This window comes from Pinus tabuliformis, chromosome 4_1 (assembly GCF_031772625.1).
Source record: "Pinus tabuliformis cultivar Carrire ecotype Pingquan chromosome 4_1, CPIR1, whole genome shotgun sequence".
In the NCBI taxonomy this organism is placed as follows: domain Eukaryota; kingdom Viridiplantae; phylum Streptophyta; class Pinopsida; order Pinales; family Pinaceae; genus Pinus; species Pinus tabuliformis.
The window spans coordinates 106,714,668-106,736,819 of NC_142303.1; positions in this window are offsets into that span (position 1 = coordinate 106,714,668).

Consider the following 22,152-nt stretch of genomic DNA (forward strand, 5'->3'; position numbering starts at 1 on the left):
CCAATTGACATTGTTGTTCCATTACGAATTTCGATCGTTATCCTTTATAACTGGGATTAATATTTGTGGTATCGAAGTCAGATTACTATTTCTCTCAATATCAAAGTGTGTTGTGTGTGTTATTTATTTCGATTTGCTGTACATTCACAATTGGCTCTAAGTGCTGTTCTACATTTCATTGCTAATCAGTTGCTATTCTATTTCCATTTGCTGTCTGATTTATTCTTAGAGTAAGGATTGCTATCTGATTTCTGTAGGATACGATTGCTGCCTTTATCTCCTTAGAATAAGGTTTCGCTGTTTATAAGAACTAGTTGCTGTTCCATTTCCTAGTTGTTGTTTCAATTATAGTTGCTGTTCCATTTCCTGTTATTTGCATTGCCATTGCTTTGAACAATCTGAAACTGTAGTGAGCGTTAACATCTATTGTCTAGTTCCCAGGTTGATGATATGTTCTTTGATTATCCTTAGATTACATTAGTTTACAGAGGGATGAGTTACTGTTACTGTACCCTTGACTGATAATTTACTTAGTTTTCTGGATGAATGATTTAAGTCTTAAAGTGTTTTGCTGTAAGTAGATCTTGTTTTAAGCATCCGTTTACTCTTGTATTTTGAGCACTATACTACTAGCATTACTCTGACAAATGACTGCCTCAAACTAAGTACACTCTTTGAGATAACAAATTGTTTCTGGATTGATAAGTTAATGTGCGGTAAATAGAGGTGAAAAAGACCCTTTTTACAACTTGACAGTCGCAAAATTTGGGTTGTGGTGCATTCAGTACAACTAGAAATATTGTCCTTCCATGAGTAGGGTTGTTCAAATGCTATAAGGAAATGGAGATGATGTACCCAATCCTCCCCCATGTTTGAATTCCCCACCAACACATGAAAACCCCTTACTATGTTCCATGGAAAGATCTTGTTCAATTTAGATTGACTGTTTGCTAGCAATTTATTCAAACCAAACGTTGGACTGCTATAAATATTACGCTTCTTCATTTACTAGTAGCTTTCTTTGATATTTTACTTTGAATATCAAAGATGGGGAGCCTTACAATCAATAAGGTGAAGTTAAAAACATAGATGTATTCATGAAATAAACTTGTCAGATTTTCACCTTCTAGTTTAAGATATCATTTCTTATTGGTTGGAAAGTTAACCACCAACAACTCATCAAAAACATAAAAATATATCTTGAGATCGTTGAAGAAATTTGAGTACATTATATGGTGGAAAATGAAATAATTCTTCAAAGAATTAAGAATACAAATCTAAATATATTGTAACAATGAAAGAAAATTATTTCTTAAACATATATCCTATGATTTGAGATGTCATTATTTATTGGAAAGTAAACAAACTTCTCCAAGTTAAGAATGGATGGAGCAAGGCTCTAGGGAAACATTGTGTTTAGATTTCTAATTCACCTTCCCCTTTCGTTGTCAATGTTTTTGGTTTCAATAAAGATGGGTTATTTTTCTTTATTTCTCCCAACGACAACTTTTTACGAATTGCGTTGTTTGAATTGAATTTTATACTAAAAGTATACCTCCATGCTGATCATGTCAGAGGCTATGCATGTAGGTAATTTGTTTCCACGCGAAGGTAATCTTTTTCTTTCGATTTATCGAGAAATTTGATGCTTTTATAGTGTTGTTTGAAAGTGTTTGTTTCACTCGCTGAATTTAATTTTTTTTTTTTTTTTCTATTTGAAAAGAGGTCACTCCTCAAGGTAAGGATTCTCAAGTTGATGATTATGCAACTCATGATAGTTCAATGAACCTTTTTATTGGTCATGAAAGTAAATCCTTCTTAAGTATTCTCCTACATTATTACTATTTTATTTAAATTCAAAATAAGATATGTATGTTTGTTGTCATAATTTAAAAAATATTGTTAAAAATAAAAAATAAAATAATAAATAATTTAACTATAATAAATTTTTAAATATATAAAATAAGAAATAATATTCAAAATTAATGGAAACATTTTTCCAAAATTTTGTGTTTGAAGAAATAAAATCAAATAGGGTTTTGAATATGAGCAAGAGTGATAGTTCCATAGAAGTATAGTCCCTTCCTCTTTTGATTGTGCACTCCTGCACCTCTACACTTAAAATAATTTGCAAAATTATTTTACTTTGACATAGCCATTGGTTAAAAATAAAATTAACCACCTTTTAAATCATGTTGAGAAGTAAATTGTATGGGTATTATACCTTGGCATTGTACTTAGTTAAATAATTGAAAACTTGCGATGTCATTTGTATGTTGATTAACGTGGCTATCTCAGCCTTATGAAAATGATCACTCAAATTGTTATAAGGTTTCCTCAGGGTGTGGAGGTGAGAAGGAAACTTTGTTGAGTTTTCCTCGACACTTTAGAATCATGTTTATGTGTAAGAAATTATCACAAAAACCAAAATTTCACAGCACAAGCACTTTACATAGGAGAAAACATACAATAGTAAATCAATGTTACAGAACATTTTTTCACTGTTCCTGTACTCCCCGTTCCTTGATCCTGGAGGTCCTCTACAATGAACCCTACATGCTTTCCCTTCATGAAGAAACTTCCATTGTGTCCCTCTTCATGAGCAGAAAAATTCCCTTTTGCACCATTTCCCCAAAATCTTCTGTTTTTCCCAGTTTACAAGACCGTCGCTAATGAACTTTGTCCTCCTCAAGCTGATATGCAGGGATTAACACTGTCCCTAGTGCCGACCGAAGTGACTAAGCTTTGTTTCAGTCATGTTAATCCTCTTTTGGAATTGTTTTTAGATAAGGAATTGAAGCTTCCAGCTCTAGAAGCTTCGTAATAGAAGTTTGGTAAATGGTTGAGTCGGATGGAGTCGAGGATGTCAGTTTGGGCTCCTTTCCCCTATAAGGATGGAACTACCTCAAGAGATAAGACCTTATCCCATGAGAAGAGGAACCATCTCCCATCCATTCATGTTATATAAACCTCCATTTTTCCCAAGCACAAGCTAGTGTTGAAGTGTTAATGTTGGTGTGCTAGTGCTAATTATGTTTGGAGTAAACAACAAGCTATTTATAGTTTTAGCTCTCTAGTTGTGCGAGGGAGAAGTGTGAATTTGGTTTAGTGTGAAGCCTAAAGGGAAGAGCCTTGAAACTATCATTGTTGCGGTCTTCATGGAATGCTAACGGAAGTGTGTAAGAACCTGGTTTTGTCGAAGGAGAATGGCAACGTCAAGGCAATGGTTGTAGTCTCTTCTTGATTCAATATATATGAAACGATTTATTGATTTCCTACTTAATGTGTCATCCCACATGTTTATGGCTTAATGTTTCTTGACTTGTTAAGTAGGTTGAATTACAATTTGTCTATTATGGCAGTTATTTATTGTTGTTGTTTACTTGTTTCAGGTGTTCGAACAAGGAAATGAGAGATAACTGGAGCAAGCAAGCAAGGTCATTATCGAACAGGATAAGCGTACTAAGAGGTAGGCCCTCTTAATTGGTTCTAACCTAAGGAAATCTTCCATATAATGTATCAGCTGTGGCTAGACTCATTATCAGGCTAGAGTAATTGTTTGTGTCCGCACTCATAATTTTACTTCAACACAAATTGGCGACTATGCTAGGGAACCAATCCTTCTATTTGTTTGCTTGTAATTTCATGGTTTTGTGTGAACTTTTCTAGTTCCGCTTTTTCCCTTTGGTTCCATTTGTTTTCTCTTACTTACTGGTCTAAGTTTGAAATTCATGGTACCAAGTCTGGTCCCAACTTACTATATATATATATATATATATATATATATATATATATATATATATATATATATATATATATATATATATATATATATATATATATATATATATATATATATATATATATATATATATATATATATATATATATATATATATATATTTTCTTGGCTTCCTCGCTCAACCCACTTAATTCATTGACAATCACGCCAATTAGCGGGATATGCTGAGAAACGGTTACGTCGACCCCCTTCTGGTGCTTGTTTTCAGTTAGGCAGTTGTGTCGATGCCTGTAAGTGAAGATTAGGGTTTGCCCCAAATCTTGGCAGTGTGTTTTTCTCTCATGATTTCAACCTTGTAAGATTTTTAGACCTTCTTCTCCGTGACTAGAAAGTTTCTTTCATTTGGTTTGTTTTCTTATTGATTTGTCATCTTTCCGCTTGATTTCTTGGGTTATTGGATGGTTAGTGGCACTAGGGAAGCTATATTGTCATCCATTCAACTGATTGTGAACTCAATAAGTCGAGTTGTTGATGCATTTACTCGTATTTCGTTTGCAGTCCTTCTATGGCTTTGACCTCCATTACACAAGTTTGAAAAGTTTTCGTTTGCTTGTCTAAACATTTCTTTTCCAGCATGGATCACATTACTTGTCTTGTTTTCGGTAAAGTCAGTGTTTAATTAGTTTGAAAGAGATTCTCTTTTCATGTTTTCATTTTCTTGAAGATCTAATTGTCTCAAAAAAATTTCCATTGAAGTGTTTTATGTGAAAAATTCATTTCGTCGTTTCGTGAAAAGTATATAATTCTAGTTTGTTGCATCAATATGCTATAGTAGTTATCATGGTTGAAGTTTAGGATTGCATTGGAATTTGAAAAAAAAAAAACTCTCTTTGCTTTTGAAAGGACTGTTAGAAATGTACTTGTGAGGAAATTAGGAATTGGAATGTATTTTTCATTATTTTATTTTCTCAAAAGGTGAAGTAGTGAAAAATAATTTTTCTTTCAGTTGTTTGGTTGTTTGAATTTGATTGTTTGTTTCCTACTCTCTCTAGTGTATACAATTCATCGAATTGAAAGGGTCTTGTCTCATTTAGTTCCATTTATGGTTTTTCGAGTCACATCGATAAGGCCTAAAAACTGAGACATAACTCATGATAAACTTTAAAATGAACTCAACTAACCTAAGGCGCATTTGAAATCTAACGATCACATCTAGAAGGTCTAGGCTAGAGATGTGCTCTGACGTCTTTAAACATAGTAGTTGCCATTAGCTTCGGCACTAGACAATGCTAGTATGGATTTGTCCTCCGTGTACTGTCGAGTATATAACGGGAAACCCCTCTATGCTGCAATCCTTTATCCATAGGAATCTGAGTTGGCCGCCTTGCAAATGTGATACATCAAACACAGCGTTTGGGGAGATTTCCTGGTCATACTTCTCAGTTTGGCAGGAGGTATTTTGCAGTTCACGGTTTCCTGGTAATCCTTTCTACCTAGATCATCCAAAGTCATCATTTGATATTTTTGACTCATTAAACTTAAAATATCATTCGAGCACTTGTCTTTTGAGCTCATTTCCAATCGCAAGTGATAGAGTCATATTTGTTTCTTTCTCGACTCTTAAAACATGTAAGACAATCAGTCTATTTATGTGTCTTAATAAATTGATTTCCCATGATCTTATAACATCCTGTTAGTCTTTTCTAGACCAAATCATCAGTTTCCCTTAAAGAACATTTTAAAGCCTTGAAGTTTATCTCTCTCTTTTCTTTTTAACTAAGACAAGGTCATCATGGCTGAACCATCTCATTCACCTAGTTCCTCTTCCTCTCCTCCATCTAAAATATTACTTAAGGATCCTTTTCCTGAATTACCTGAGTCACTAGAGGAGCAAGGTGTTTAACTCAGAATCATTCTGAGCATTCAACCTTTGTCATCTCATCCTCCACCTACTTCAGATACTGGGTCACCTGCTGATTTTGGCCCGAAATCTCTGAACAATCCTGTTCAAACTCTGGAGAGTTCGCCGACCACTAACGGTCAGCTTGGACTAGTTATCTATCCTCTGAATCCTTTGTTTGACCTTGTTGTGATATCACTGCAACATCCGTACAGTCCATACAATCAGCCAGGTATTCCTTTGGAATTCTCCCCTCGTACCTCTTCAGTCGTTCGCTATCCTTTGTTCCCAGCTATGGAACCCGAAGGCGATGGTCCAGTCACCTCTTTAGATGAGTCAAAATATGTTCAAGGAGGAAGAACATATTTTTCCTCCTAAAGGTTTCCCCTATATAGGGAGCATTCCCTTTAGTGCGCATCGATAATTTTTGCCTAATTATGTATCCTTGGCACAATTGGTTTCAAGTACACCTAGTGCCTCATCATTTTACCATAACTCTACTTGGGCGTCTGGCACCATGCCTACTATAGGTCCATTCATTACAAACTCGACCTCCCAATAGGTCTTTACCTGAGTCTCGTTGCAACCCACCGTTCTGAACCCTCTTGTATTGTCCGTCCCAGTTACCCGTCTAGTTCAACCGACGATCTTTGTCAGTTCTTCAATCTCTCTAGCAAGTGGCCAAGCTGTGCCACCAGTTGGGGGGCATAATCTAAATGTTTCTATGGTGTCAAGAGCCACTGATGTGAGTAGTTAATAGGCTCACATGGTTGGTATGAACCAGCCTTCATTGGCGTTGTTCAAAACCCTACTGGTCCTGCTGGATCGAGAAACGTCCAGTACTAATAGGTTCAAAATCTCGTTGGTCCATCTAGGTCAAGAAATTTCTAGTATTAGCATTCTTATGAGGCTCAGGTTCAATAGCAAACTCCTTGTGTTCCATATGGTTCTCAAGGAATGGTTAAACTACCTTATGTCCTTCAATATGGGCAATACGTTTAGCCTGGCTCATCCACTTTCCAGGGTGGCTATGGCAAGATCCAGTTCGGAAATTTTCCAGGCACTGCTCAAGTACCCTTACAAGAGCAAGGGTAGCCTTTGTAGCAACAAGGGAAACCTTTGTTGCAGCAAGTGCCATCAACATAGCAACAAGGGGAAATGATACCACAACAAGGTCAACTACAACAACCGTAGGGGCAACCCTCGCAACAATTGCAGCAAACTGTGTAGCACTAGATGCAGTATACTCCGCAAAACTCCTAGTCTATGTCTTCACAAGGCCAACCTCTACAGCCCCAGGAACATCTTCTACATCCGTAAGGTCAACCCATGGAATAGCAAAACCAACCCGAGAAACAACAACCCTTATATACATGTCAATAGGGTCAACCCTTGCAAGGACAAGGCTCGGGTCAAGTCCTATAGTAACAGTCCCAACATCCTAATTTCCTAGGTCAACAAGTCCAAAATCCATTTGGCCAAGGGCAACAACTACATAATCCCTATGTCCAAGTGCAACAAGTATTCAATCCTTATTCCCAAGGGCAGTAGGTCCAAAATCCTCTTGTTTAGGGGCAACAGGTTCACAACCCATATGTTTAGGGACAATAGGTACAATATCCATATGTCCAAGGTCAACATGCTAAATAGCCTCTTAACCCATATGTCACTTATCAATAACCTATGATTGGACAATTCTAAGGTGTTCAAGGTCAAAATCCTTCCTCCGGCCAAGGTAACCCACAATGGGGGCAAAATGAAATTCCATATGGCCAAAATCCCCCACTGTGGGGCCAAAATCATTACCAGCAGGGATGGGCTCCTCCGGTTGGACCCGCTTACCAACCTCCAATGCCTTTTAATACTAAATTTCAATTCTTGACCACACTAGAGTTTCCAGGCGTGCCTTACCTTACGAATGATCCAATCCTTCATTCAATATACTGGCATCCAATTCCGTCCAAGATCCCGAGCGATTGTCCTAAGTTCAATGGGAAAGAAAAAGAAGATCCTCAATCCCATGTGATGACATATCACCTTCAGTTCTCTTAGAGTTATTACATTGACAATTCTATTCATCTCTCTCTTTTCTAATGAACCCTCCTAGGTGCTGCAACCAAGTGGTACATTGAGTTTCCTCGAAGTACTTACCATGACTTTAACTCTTTAGCCATGTATTTCCTCATGCATTTCCATTTGGTTCATTATGAAATTGGAACCTATTTGCTCACATCGCTTAAGCAAGGTATTGTGACACACATATTCGGTCACATCCATGAATGGAGACGTAGACGTCACCTGATCAAATTCGAGATTGTTGATCAGTTGCTCACTGAACGGTTCACTAAGTCATTTGTAGCTCCAATTGCTCGCGATATAGCTATGGGTGGATGCATGATTGAAGAACAAGCCATTTCTTGTGCCCAATACTTAAATCTCATTTACTCTCAGTCTGGCACTTTGTATGAGTTATTACCCAATGCTCCACGATCATCATTAGATCCCACAACATCAAAGTCGCTAGCTACACCTCTTGTTGATGGAGTCATTGGTTCATTGTCCCAAACCCCTGCTAAATTTTCTTCCAAAAAGAACTTGGTCTCAAACACTGCTTCCAATAGTTCCTCCCAGAATCCACCTAGCCCTCATAAAACCTCAAAGGTCCACGCTGTCTAGTCTACCAAAATTGACAAATCCTCGAAAGGTAAGAAGAATGGAAAAGGCAAGGGTAAACCTGATTACCCAAAACACGGTCCTCCTAAGTCGTCTACTAGTGATTCTTCATAACCGAAGCCTAAGTATCCATGCCTCATTTGCGAGGAGGATCACTATACCAAGGATTGTCCCCAACGATCCGAAGTTAGTCGTTTGCTGAAAGAGACCCAAGTTGTCCTGAAAGAGTCATTTCCGTCTCAATAGACCCAAATGGTAGACCAACCTCAATCATCTTCTTCCTCAGGATCTCAAGTGTTCATGATGAGTGTTATCATTGTAAAAGTTTTAAAATTTTGGACAACTGGCAAGGTTCCAAAGTTTTTGTGTTAGACATGGTCAAGTCATTTTTATTTTTTTAGAGTCTAAGTCATGGGGTTAGAGTCTCATTTCCATCATCAAATAAAGTTCATCAGCATTTTCTGACCCCTTATGGATCCCATGCCATGTTTAAAGTTTCATGTGTCTGGTCATTTCAAAAATTTGAGTGCGTTACAAAACTGTCTAGGCATTTTCATAGCACAAAGTTCTGAAATTACACTGGATGTGCTACGAAATCGAGGATTCGTAATTAGGAATTTTCGTAGTGCAAAACCCCAACATTACACTGGGTGGTTGAAGGGAAAGTACCCCTAGGGTCCTTTGGGCTAAGACTCTACCAGACTGAAAATTGCTTATTCAAAGAAACACACACACAACCATCATTTTTACTTTTAAGCAAATTCTAATGTTTAGGGTACGTACCTAAGGTCCTACGTTCGAGAAGGCCTTTAGGGTCCAAACCCTTCTTGGAGTTCCCTTCTTCTTTCTTTGACCTGCAAGACAAACAAATCAAAGAACACAACAGTACATGTACGGATACTTATGTATAAACCATCTTTATGCTATAAAGTTAGTTATAAAAATCTTTAAGTAACCACTTGCATAAGAATTCAAGACAAGAATCTCATAAGCATAAAGAAAGATTGTTTCGGGAACAAAGACGTGTTTCTTTATATATAAAGGCAAATAAGGTACATATATTAGAAAGATATCACCTGAACACCTTCGGCAGGCTCCAAGCAAAGCTTCCTCCCGGATTCGTTCCAGCCTCAAGCCACCAACAAGAGCTCCTTCCAAGTCTTACTCAATGATGATATCAAGGATGAATGATCACCAATACACATGGAAACAAGGGTTTCCTATGCAAAATGGGGGGAAGTGCAGAAAGCACCAAGGACTTCAGACCTGGTCTAAGGGAAAAATCTCAGCATAATAATCTTGCTCTCTTCTCTCTCTCCTTGGCCTTCCCTTTGGTGTCTTTTTATACCCTCTCCAAAGTAGTTTTTTAGTTAGGAGTTGGTTGGGAACAGTTGGGCCACGGGCACTAACAGGTGATCCAGCAGGTAAAACCCGCGAACTCCGCCCGAAAAAGAGGAATTTATTATTTTTTTAAGTGTTTTAATAGATACACGCGGGTTGGGTATGACAGACCCGCGTGTACACGCGTTTAACTCAGGGAAATGTCACGTATAGGAAATAAAACATTGTTTTTTAAATTTTTGGACCAGGTTTGGAAGGAGGGGTTGCCCTAGGCCATGAGTGCAGCATCACAAACCATAAGAGTGAGATTTGGAGCTATAACAGATGCCCCCTAATGTATGAGGTCAGAAGGGGAACATGATGGTCGAAAATATATTAAGTAAGTACAAGGAAAGGAACTCTGCTGAACAACCGAGGAGGACTTCACTAGAATTCAGCCTGCCAAGCCACTGAAAGGAGATCAGAAAGAAACACTGTCTGAGGCGGGCATACCCATGCTCAGGAAAAGTAAAGCATGTCCGCATATCAAGTACAAGCGGATCCACTAAGTATACAAGTATAACTGACTGGAAAATACATAATGGATCATCTGATCATAATGAGTAAGTACATGTCTGAATATCACATATAAGACTGTCAATGATGCTGAAAGATGCAACAGATCACTGATGTCAAAGACTGATCCCAAAAGGTACCAACTGAACATGATGGAATAGGATGGTACTACACTGCAAACTCAGGTGCCAGCATATAGAATGTCGCCGTGACTGACTGCAACATATGAGGTGGAGTGGTATCAACTAGCAGCAACAGGAGCAACTGTCAAGTGAACCAATGAATGCTGATACAACCTGAGGTCTTCACCGACCGCCGTGGTACATTTCTACACCATGGGAATAAATGATCTGAAGTCGACCATGTGAGAAATCGTTTGATTACCGGTCATTGATGTATACCGTTAACAAACGCGAGACTACTCACCGATAAGGATAATGAGCGTCAAGGTACCCAGTACAATCTAACAGGTGTGAATAGATGAGCTAAAGTCAAACACCTGTAAGAATCTATCAGTCAGGAGACAATGATGGTTTCTCACTGTCGATAGCGAGGAATCTGCCACTAATGACTGCAAACCCCAAGGTGCTGCCAAATGGACTCTAGATCTTTGCCCTAGAGCAATGAGTCGGAGTCGATAGGGAAAGATCCGCTAGAAGGAAGGAATTAAGGCATCCTCCATCAATCTAGCGCGAGTGTAACCCGTAGGCCAATAATGTGGAGGGAATCGGACGAAAAAAGATGTAGTAACCCAACCGAAGTACGTTTCCGGCGTACACAAGATGTGGCTAGCGCACGGTAGAAACCCTCTGAACCAAACAATAATGAAAGCTGACACAGAGGCGAGGTATCCACCAATAGGGTCAAATGGAAACCAAGGTACTGCACGAATCCCAATGTGTGATAATGTATGCTGACGTCGAACACAAGGGAAACCACTCAGTCAAAGACCCATGATACTGATCGATGCTGAGCACAAGGTGACCTATCAATAATGAAAATAGGGCCAGGGTGCGGCTCTAGGCCTGTCCTCAGAGCAAGGTGTCGTCGTCGATAAGGACAAGACCCGCCAGCAAGAAGTCAATGGGGACCTTCTCAAACTGGCACGAGTAAAGTACCAATATAACTGATGTGATGATAGACATGACACTGACAACCAGGGATGGCCGACTGAAGAATGAGTCAAGAGACACCGCAGAAAGGCCGACTCAGGCTAACTTCCCTTGAACAAAAGCACGACTCAATGTGACTATGTGGCAGCATATGATGACTCTGTGTAAGTTCGCCATGCAGGAGGCATGAACGAACCCTCCATATGATTGGAAGAGATAACCACTCGGGGGAGAACTGACTCAATAACAAGGTTATGGCATACCTAAGTCAAACTAAATCCCACCCATGCGGAGGAGACTTTGTTTTGAGTGCTTTGTTCAAGGGCGACACAACTGACTCTAGCTGCCATCAATAAATTGAAATAATGTCCCTGTTCCCGCTCTTTTTTGGAATATTTAATTTTTTTGTCTTTTTCTGATAAGCCGGAAAAAGAATAAAAGAATGCTATGGTACAGTGGAAAGAACGAGTGTCGGTGAAATAGATGATCTAGTTCCTGGGAAAGGAACGTTCCTATGCTCAATGCAGGGAGGTGAAAACTAGTCGGTGACACTCAAAGGTATGTTCCTTCCACGGATCAAGGTATGTCAAGCTGCAGAAGTCAAAGGTATGCAAGGTTGATTTTGCAGACGTCATGGTCAAAAGTTGGCTTAAACACGAGTCCAAGTGAAGCCGGCTCTAGGCCAAAAGGTGCAAATAGTCAACATGCAATGCAAAAGTACAACTCAACACACATAGGAGCCTCTAGGGTATAAGGCCAGAACGAAGCGAGGAAGCAAAGAGGAATGAGTCTTCAACACACAAGTCATGGCGGGACTATAGAGGACTCTCGAGCCTACTCAAAATGAAGCAGCATGGGCAACAAATGTCAGTGAGGTGCTAACTAGGATGCCCATGTAAAAGGATGGCTCTACCATCATGTCACGATTTAAAGAATCGGCGAGTGAAAATGGCTTACGAACCATAACATGATGGGGTCGACCCTACGGCAGATGTATCGGTCAAATGGAGGCTATTATGCATAATGCAACGGAAAAATGGTGTCCCTAACCTATATGCCAGTGAGAACACGATACCTGCCATGACGGGTCAGCAGTCATGGAACCGTCTCGAACCGTCGAAAAATGTCCAAAATGTCCTGAAAGACAACCCAATCTCGACATTCCAAGCTCCCAAGTTAAAAGTGACATGAAACCAAACAAAATAAAATTTTGAAAAAATTTGCATTTTCAAAACTTATAAAAAGAAATTTTGGACTTACCATTTTCACCGTTTGACTTGGAGAGCAAAAATTGTGGAGCAAAAGGAGCAAACTTCCCCGTGACTTATTCAACCGTTCAAACTTGCCGAAAACTTCTAGGTAAGCACTAAACTTGTCTTGCAATTAATTGTGATAGTTTTTAGGAAGTTTAATTAATGTTTCACCGTTAGACTTTTGCAAAAAATCGCTCTGCGGCGTACACGCGGGTTGGCTGTATAGAACTCGCGTATACGACGGCCCTACACGCGACTGTATACAAGTGAACCCGCATGTGCGCAACAAACTAATTTTATACAAAAAACTAACGGATGAAAATTATTTTTTCTTCCAAGATGACTGTCACATGGCGTGAAAGAGAGCACTCAGCCGTAGATAATGAAGTTATGAACAATGATGAGGCATTAGATGCCTTACGGGGATGCGGATTGCTAAAATTCTTCAAGTTGCCAAATATGAAAGCAAACGTGCATCTGCTCAAGAGACTCATTGATTATTGGGATGTCGATGAGGAAGCATTCATCATTGATCAGATGCCACTCAGGGTAGAAGTGGAAGATATATATTTTATCACGGGCCTTTCCCGAAGGGGAGAGGTCGTGCACTCCCGGGGCAGGACACGGAATAGCCTCAGTGTGGATGACTCTGTACAGATTTACTGCCCGGGTCATCGGAAGGTCGGGAGCTAGATCTCTATCCCACAGGTGGCGAGTTTGTCACTGCGGATAATTTTGTTCACCATAGCTCGAGTGAACAGATCATCCTCACTACATCAGGCATCACGGGTAAACATGAGCGTAGCAGTGGACTGTCTCACCACGGTGTTTGACTGGTGTACTCCTCTTCTTACCAACATGAAGGAACAACGTGCTTCTATCAAGAGGGGACAGACCAAGAACTTTGGGTATGGAACCATTTTATGCACTTTCTTCTTCGAGAAGGTTCCCGCACTCCGCCCCAGGGTAGCAGTTCCCATCAGTAGTCCACGTGATCCACGCATGGGTCGGTGGGCTGACTTGATGAAACGTCTGGGGGGTGGGGAAGTGCCTAGGAATGCATTCGACGATGACTTTTTTGCTTGGTGGGAGCAACAGATCATCGCCATAGATGACTACCCCTATGCTGGGTTGGATTTCTGAGGAGATCCTGATCTAGTGTTACCACCGGATGCAGCATGGGGCGAGATTGGTAAGATTTTTGATTTTTATGATTTTATGATTTTTTGGATTTTTCAAATATAATGATAAATTTTGAAAAATATTTTTTGATGAGATTCAAATGACTAATATGATGATCATGTTCCAGACATTGGGCCCGTGCGACCAGATGGATTCCCGCGGCATGGACGGCGTGGCCGAGGAGCCGAAGAGGCGGCTGCGGATGCGGAAAGGACCCTCAACAACGTCCAGCGACACTTGGCGAGACTGAGCTACCAAGTACCGATGGCCGAGATAGAGGACCTTCCTCCAGATATGCAGCGTCATGTGGTTGGGATGCCACGTGACTGGGTTCGCGTCTTTCGGCGCGTGGCCACTGCTATAGTTACTTATTTAGCTGCTCATCCAGAGCCGAGGCATTAGATATGCCTGAGATGATTATGGGCATTTGAGTCCCAATTTTGTATATTTTTGGACACACATATGTACACTCGAGACGCTTTGCGATATATATATATATATATATATATATACAGTTTGACTTTTTGATATATGATTTTATGATGAGGAATGATTGATATGCCAGTCTAATGCTTGATTAGCGATAGAATCAGCTAACCAATTTTGAGATCTTGGTATGTGCAAATAATTATTGTAAATAAATGATCTTTGCAACAACCTCACCCTTAAATATTGGCGATATAATAATGGATCTCTAACCCGATAAATGTTATTTAACTAAGACACTATCAATTGAGAATCAAGATATACTACCAACGAGTCGATCCCATAAGAGATTGCCTCGGATAATAAATTGATAACAGCTGTATACTCGGCCATATTGTTTGAAGAAGGACCGATACACACGCCTCTCGATACCATCAATTGACCAGTTGGATAATAAAGTACCCAAGCTGCGGAAGCAAGATTCCGAGTGTGCCGACTAGCACCATCGGCGAACCCAAAATAAACCAAATCATCCATCAACACCTGCCAAAGCAGATCAAAAAGTGTTGATATCAGAAAACGCTCGATAATATATGTATAAATATATACATAAAATACAAAGAAGTCATCGCCCAACCTGAACTAAGCAAAGCACTTCTTGAGGTAGAGCCCATCAGGGGGCTCCGCCAACTGACTCCTAGGGATGTTTATAGGTACGACGATCGAACCAATCAATATACTCTCTTCGGCAAATAAATGTGTTGGAGCCAAAGGGACCGTACAAACATCACTAGTCGAACTGGAGGACCGAGATTCTACTTGATGCACAGGGGAATGAAAGTGTAACCGACGATGTAAATCTTCCAAAGGTCGATCTACGACCGTCATTGCTTCGAATACCGCTTCATCCGATGGAAAAACAATATCCGAGCAATCCAATGCAGAGGTGGAATCAAGTGTCCGAAAATGAGCCACATCACCATCTATTTCTTTCCCAGAGGAAATAGTAGAATGGTTATCTATAGAGTTATCGATAGATTCACATCTAGGTTCTACTGTAGATATAAGAGATTCTCTTCCACCCACCTTGTTGTCACCTGATGTGGTCACAGATGAAGCTAAGGTTCCAGGATTCGAAGAATAAGGAGTTTGGACAAACTCTCTCCGTAAAGGATCCCTGGAGGATGAAATTGTATCTATACCAGCTGTAGGAGGGGGAAGATTAAACGTACCCATCAATGAAGAGTACATCCCGACTCCTAGACTCTCGATAGGCGGACGGGGGTTACCCACTAAAGGAATAGTAGAGTCAGAGTTTGCTTGAGGATCAACTGGACAATAGTCCAATTGGTCAACCTTAACGATTTTCCCCTCATGAGGAAAGCAAATGACACGAAACAGAGTCGAAACCACGGCATCCATCTCGTATATCCAGTTCCTTCCTAATAGGAGATTATAATCTAGGTTAGCGTCTATGACCTCTACTTCAATATTAACGACCTTTCCTCCAACACATATAGGAAAAGCCGGGATAATCCTGTATGGCCTATGAGAGTGACCATCAAATGTTGTCAATAGGGTAGGTGAAGGAACAACCGACGGTGATCCAATGGCCTTCCAGCATGACATAGACATGACACACGTGGAAGCTCCCTCATCCACAACCGTCTGAAAAATATTCGTTTTCTGGTAGGTAGACTTTATCTGGAAAGCCATGTGATGAGGAAGTCTCTTTTTGACATTACCCATATCAAAAGTGAGAGCTAAGGAATTCCTTGGATCTACTACCCCCATTGCCGATAGCAAGGCACTTCGTTGAGCAGGACATGACTGGAGAACCTCCAACGCGAACATAGCACATGGACTCTGAGCCAGATCCTCCACAATGGAGTAATTCTGGGCTGCCCTAATATTAGGGTTGATAGTCGCGCGTTTCGTGGGACCTTTCGGCACCCGAGGTATAATCTCAATAGAAGGTCGCTCAATATGAAGTGGGTTGTTAGTTTCGGGAACTGATTTACCCTTAGAATTTTCACCTTCACCATAATCGCGTGATCGTGTGGCCACATTAGCGTGAGCACCCATCATGAAAACATTCGATGACTTGTCCCCTTCCTGGTTGCCCCCTGTGGAGGTACCAGGGTTCGAACTCGCGCCAGCAAGAAGTTGTTGCCCTTGGGGGAACGGGTTAGTTAACAGAGCTTGCGAACTAGAAGTCCCTTGCTGTCCTAACAAGCGCTGAGCGTCTTCAATTCTAGGGCAGAGATGAGTTAGATGGTCGCCACTGCATAACTTGCAAGGAAACTTGACTTTATTTCTCGACTCATTTCCACCACCACCAGCGTTGTTGCCGGATTTATTTGCATCGGGCTTCCCATCTGAGTTCTTCTTCTTACCACGTCCTTTCTTTTTCCCATTGGAATTTTGATTTCCTTTGGGGTTATCGGATTGGACGGCGTTAATTGAAGAAGTTTGGGAAGCGGGAGGATTAGACAATGTGACTTGGTTGTTAGAAGCAGTTTGCAAAGACAACTGCTGCAATTTTTTCAACAAGTTCACTGTAGATGTGTCTACAGACCCAACGATACCGTCCGCATGCGGACCTGGCTTCGGCTTAGCTAAATCAACCTTCGATCCAGGAGCATCTGGCAAGTACTTTTGGAGGATCCCAGACTGAGAGTAAATCAGTTCTAACTGCTAGGCCCTGAAAATGGCTTGCTCCTCAGAATAGACCCCAGACATGGAGACATCCTTGAAGATCTCAGGTTGCAAAGACTTCAAAAACCACTCTAGACGGTACTCCGGAGGGATTTCGGCTTTGATGAGCCTTTTTCTCTGTCTCCATTCCTGAATGTGATCAGAAATGTGGGTTGCCTTATCCTGACGAAAGGTAGCCAGAATTTCAGTTCCGGCATCATAGCGAACAGGCAACTGGAAGTGATTCAAGAAGATATTGGCTAAGTCTGCGAATGATGTAAAGCTGCCCCCTGGAAACTCTATATACCATTTAGCCGCATTACTAGTCAAGGTGCGCTGAAAGAGTCTCAACCTAACCAAATCTTCGATGAGGGAGTTGGATGAGCACCACAAATGGAATGTGGTTACATGATCGCCCGGATCTTCACCACTCTTCCCTTCGAATTTTGGAATGTCCGAAGGGAGTTTGGTTGGGACTGGAGGCTAGGCCGGATTGTATCTGATAGGGTCGTTCGTTAGCTTAGTGAGATCTGGCAAGTTTAACGTTGCCAGAAACGGAAGCCTAGGAGGACCTAGGGGATTCCACCGAGACTAGGCAGAACTCCCAAAGTTCTGAAAAGATTGTCCTGGGATTTGGGAGGCACCAGGCTGCCCGAAGTGACCAGTAGAACCGGCTGAACCAAAAGGCAAGCCTTGTGGTCCAGCTAAATTCGGAGTTTGACCAACTCCTGCCGTATAACCTCCATAGCCTGCAAAGTTTCCTCCTAAAGAATGCTAAGGAGTTGATAACCCCTGATATGGGTTCCAAGCCGAAGCAAGGGGAGGAATACTTTGAAACATGCTAACCGTGGAATATGACCTACTTCCTTGTTGGCCGATAAATGGATTCGCAGTTCCTGCGCTACTAACCCTAGGGTTATTCCAACCTTGGAAAGGATTGCTGCTTTGTCCTATTGAAGAAAAAGGCATGGATCCTACCGTTGGGTTGGAATGTGGGATATGACCACTTCCAAAAGGAAAACCCTGGAATGAATCCGATCCGCCCATCATGGACGTAGCGGCACTGAACGGAACCGATGGAATACCCTGTGATTGGGTGCCAAAAAGGAAGGAACCAGTACTAAAAGCATTGGTTTGGGCATTTCCACTCGTGGACGGAATGGAGGTAGACCCCACCAAAGATGTGCTAGCAAACGATCCGAACAAGGAAGCGGAGGGGATGGAAATGGTTCCTCCCCCTTGCACCGATGTTGGGGTTTGCATAGTCGTAGCACTCGTAGAAGCCATGCTTCCAGTAGTGATCATAAATGGTAAGCGCATAGCGTAACCTGGACTCGCTGGTCTATGCGACGGAGTCCCAACGTATTGCAATACGTCTGGATAACTAGATGGTAGTGGAGAATTTGGAATCACTAATGATTCTGAAAGTTCTTCTACCTCTACGTTATTCTCCGCTTGAAAGCGAACTCGAGAAAGGACTGGAGTGTCCCTCTCTTATTCAGAAGTGCTAGGCCTTGCTTGGCCGCTAATATCCCCGAGAGGAGGATCAATCCCTGATGCGTCAACCGGCGTGGGACGGACCCCACCGGTAGTATTCCCTCTGCGCCTTCTAGGAGAAGGCTCTAAACTAGGTGGCGAGAGACCACGAAGTCTTCGAGACGGTCTTGGAGACCGGTCAGCCACTTTGAATTTTTTGTTATGATCTAACTAAAGACTCAAAAAATTAAAAGCTAAGCCGACTAGGAGCACAGAGCACACACTATAAAGTTCCTAAAGATACAGCCAGTCAAACAACTTTCAAGTATTTCCGCTCCGGGTGATTAGGACCGGACACCAAAATACGAGAAAGTGAATCAAAGGGCCTTCTGAAGATAGTCTGGGATGATGAGGGCCCAGTCCTATCAACGAAGGTATCAGAGGAAGTTACGCTGACCTCCTAACAACAGCCTGCGCCGGTGCAAGCCCCCAAGCTTCGCAAGGGTGCCTTCCAGTAGTACTGTCGAGAGTGATACAACGTCGACCTCAGGTGCCACGGGATTCCCCTCCACAGCCACCTATGCAGATCCCTAGGAGAGGCAACTATGGGTACCAACTCATCGCAGAAGCCAGGCGGAACAGTCGTGAGGTAAGTTCGGACAAGTAGGAGAGGGGGTATCTCTCTTCCCTGTCTTCACAGACCCTCGTGCTTAACTCCCAGATCCGGAGCTTTCCTGGTCTTCCTAACGCTATTGGATTTACTCTCGTCAATCAGACTCTTATGTTTGACATTTTATGTGGCCTTGGAGAGTTAACTCTCCACTCGCCTAATCCAAGGCCCTAAAATCCTAAACTTGTTGGTGTAATAACTAAAACAAAAAGTTCTAGTGGATTTTAATTAAGCGCTTGATTTTATTAGGCTGTTCTTTAAGTCAGAAGGTAATGGAGGTGAAACTTGTGGTGTTTTTATGGACGCAAAAGAAATTAATAAAACTTAGCTACATGCACATGCACTTTTGTTTTCGATGAAGAGCAATTTCTATGAGGTTCAGAGCTACTTGTAATATAAACAAATTATCTTTTTCTTTTCAGACTCCACATTCACAAAAACTAACAAAACTAAATATGCCTAAAAAGAGATGCAAATCTTACCCTAATGCAAGAACTATATGTGGATGCAAGATTCGAAGACTACTCTAAAAACAAAGAAGGAAAGTTGCTGCTTTACCAAATTTTGTCTTGCCACTAAAATGCTTAGATAGAAGATGATGTGTTACCAATCATTTCGTCCAAACAATAAAAACAAGTTCTAAGATAAAAACAAAGCACTTTCACTTCGCAAAAAAGGAAATCAAATGAGAAGCAAGTTTAAGAAAGCGAAACTCAAAAACTTTCAAAAGATTTTCTTTCAATCAAACCAAAAAGTCTTTTTCAAAGGAAAGCTCTCAAAAATACTGACACCAATGATTGATAAACAAGCAACCAAACACTTTTGTGAATTGACACCTTTCAAATGATGAAAACTCAACAAAAATAAAATGTGTTTGAAATCGCTTTTGACAATCAAAAGCAGCAATGAAAGTCCAAAAGATCAAAAGACAAGTTTCAAGAAAATGGTAACAAACAACTTTCCCGAAATGAAGGAGCAAATGGTCATAAAAAATGATTTCGTTAAGCAAACAAAAATGTCATGAAGGCAAAATGGACACAAAGATTGAACCCAATCTTCCCACTCTGCCGAAACAGAGCAATCAAGATTCTTAAACAGAAATCTTGTGTGTCAAAAATCAATGACGCTTGCAATCAACGAAAATAAGACTAATACTCCTTATAACTAGAAAGAGTTCAGAACAAGATGCCCCCTGTCAAACAGAGAACTGTTACTGGAAAATAACTGCTTAAAACTGACCCAAACTACCAGACAAACATTCAGCCAAAAGAAAATTTATAAATCTTGAAATTTATGTAATATACGCGCCTGCAATTAAGTGCAGAATGCGTGTACACGCGACTGTAACTAAGGAAACCTGCGTATACGCAGGTTCACTTAGTGCAACTTGCGTATATACGCTTCTGTAATACAGGAAAAGAGCATATCTGAAGTCTTTCAAGAAAAATAAAAAAAACGCAGACTGAAAAACTGGAAAAGCTTGGAGTTCAAGAAAATATCAGACAGTCAGAGCCAACAAACAGAGGGGCTGAGCCTTGATTGGCTTGAAGACTACCCAAACTAGGAACAACAAGAGTGTTGTCCCCAGCGGAGTCGCCAATTCTGGTTGAAGGGAAAGTACCCCTAGGTTCCTTTGGGCTAAGACTCTACCAGACTGAAAATTGCTTATTCAAAGAAACACACACACATCCATCATTTTTACTTTTAAGCAAATTCTAATGTTTAGGGTACGTACCTAAGGTCCTACGTTCGAGAAGGCCTTTAGGGTCCAAACCCTTCTTGGAGTTCTCTTCTTCTTTCTTTGACCTGCAAGACAAACAAATCAAAGAACACAACAGTACATGTACGGATACTTATGTATAAACCATCTTTATGGTATAAAGTTAGTTATAAAAATCTTTAAGTAACCACTTGCATAAGAATTCAAGACAAGAATCTCATAAGCATAAAGAAAGATTGTTTCGGGAACAAAGACGTGTTTCTTTATATATAAAGGCAAATAAGGTACATATATCGGAAAGATATCACCTGAACACCTTCAGCAGGCTCCAAGCAAAGCTTCCTCCCGGATTCGTTCCAGCCTCAAGCCTCCAACAAGAGCTCCTTCCAAGTCTTACTCAATGATGATATCAAGGATGAATGATCACCAATACACATGGAAACAAGGGTTTCCTATGCAAAATGGGGGGAAGTGCAGAAAGCACCAAGGACTTCAGACCTGGTCTAAGGGAAAAATCTCAGCATAATAATCTTGCTCTCTTCTCTCTCTCCTTGGCCTTCCCTTTGGTGTCTTTTTATACCCTCTCCAAAGTAGTTTTTTAGTTAGGAGTTGGTTGGGAACAGTTGGGCCACGGGCACTAACAGGTGATCCAGCAGGTAAAACCCGCGATCTCCGCCCGAAAAAGAGGAATTTATTATTTTCTTAAGTGTTTTAATAGATACACGCGGGTTGAGTATGACAGACCCGCGTGTACACATGTTTAACTCAGGGCAATGTCGCGTATAGGAAATAAAACACTGTTTTTTAAATTTTTGGACCAGGTCTGGAAGGAGGGGTTGCCCTAGGCCATGAGTGCAGCATCACAAACCATAAGAGTGAGATTTGGAGCTATAACACTGGGTGCGCTATGAAATTGGGGATTTGTGAACCATCACGTCTAGCTATCAAATCTACTAGAATCCGTTAGATTTTCATCATCAGGTGTCAGTCCATGAACCTTACCTCTCACATGCAGCCATTCATATCCATCATTAGATTCGTTAGGGGTCATTTATCCACAGTCATTTCAAATTTCAAAAAAAGGAAAGGGTTAGTTGATCTTGGTCATTTTGGTGTTGATCTTGGTCATATTCATGCAAGAGATATTTGATGATGTTCTTAGTTTGAGTAAACAAGCCCAGGGTGAGCAGGGACTAGAATTCTTTCGTAGGCTTTGAATGAGGTAGCTCTTCATCAGATTCAAGCGAGGCAATTCCTAAATTAAACAAGGCAGTTTCTTCCAAGTCTTCTATCTACAGGGATTTCAAAGGAGAAATGTTGGAAGAAATAAAGAGTCACAGGTTAGGCCGATGTCAGAGAACTGAACCTGAAGGCTTAGATGATCTCACAAAGGATAAAGTATTTG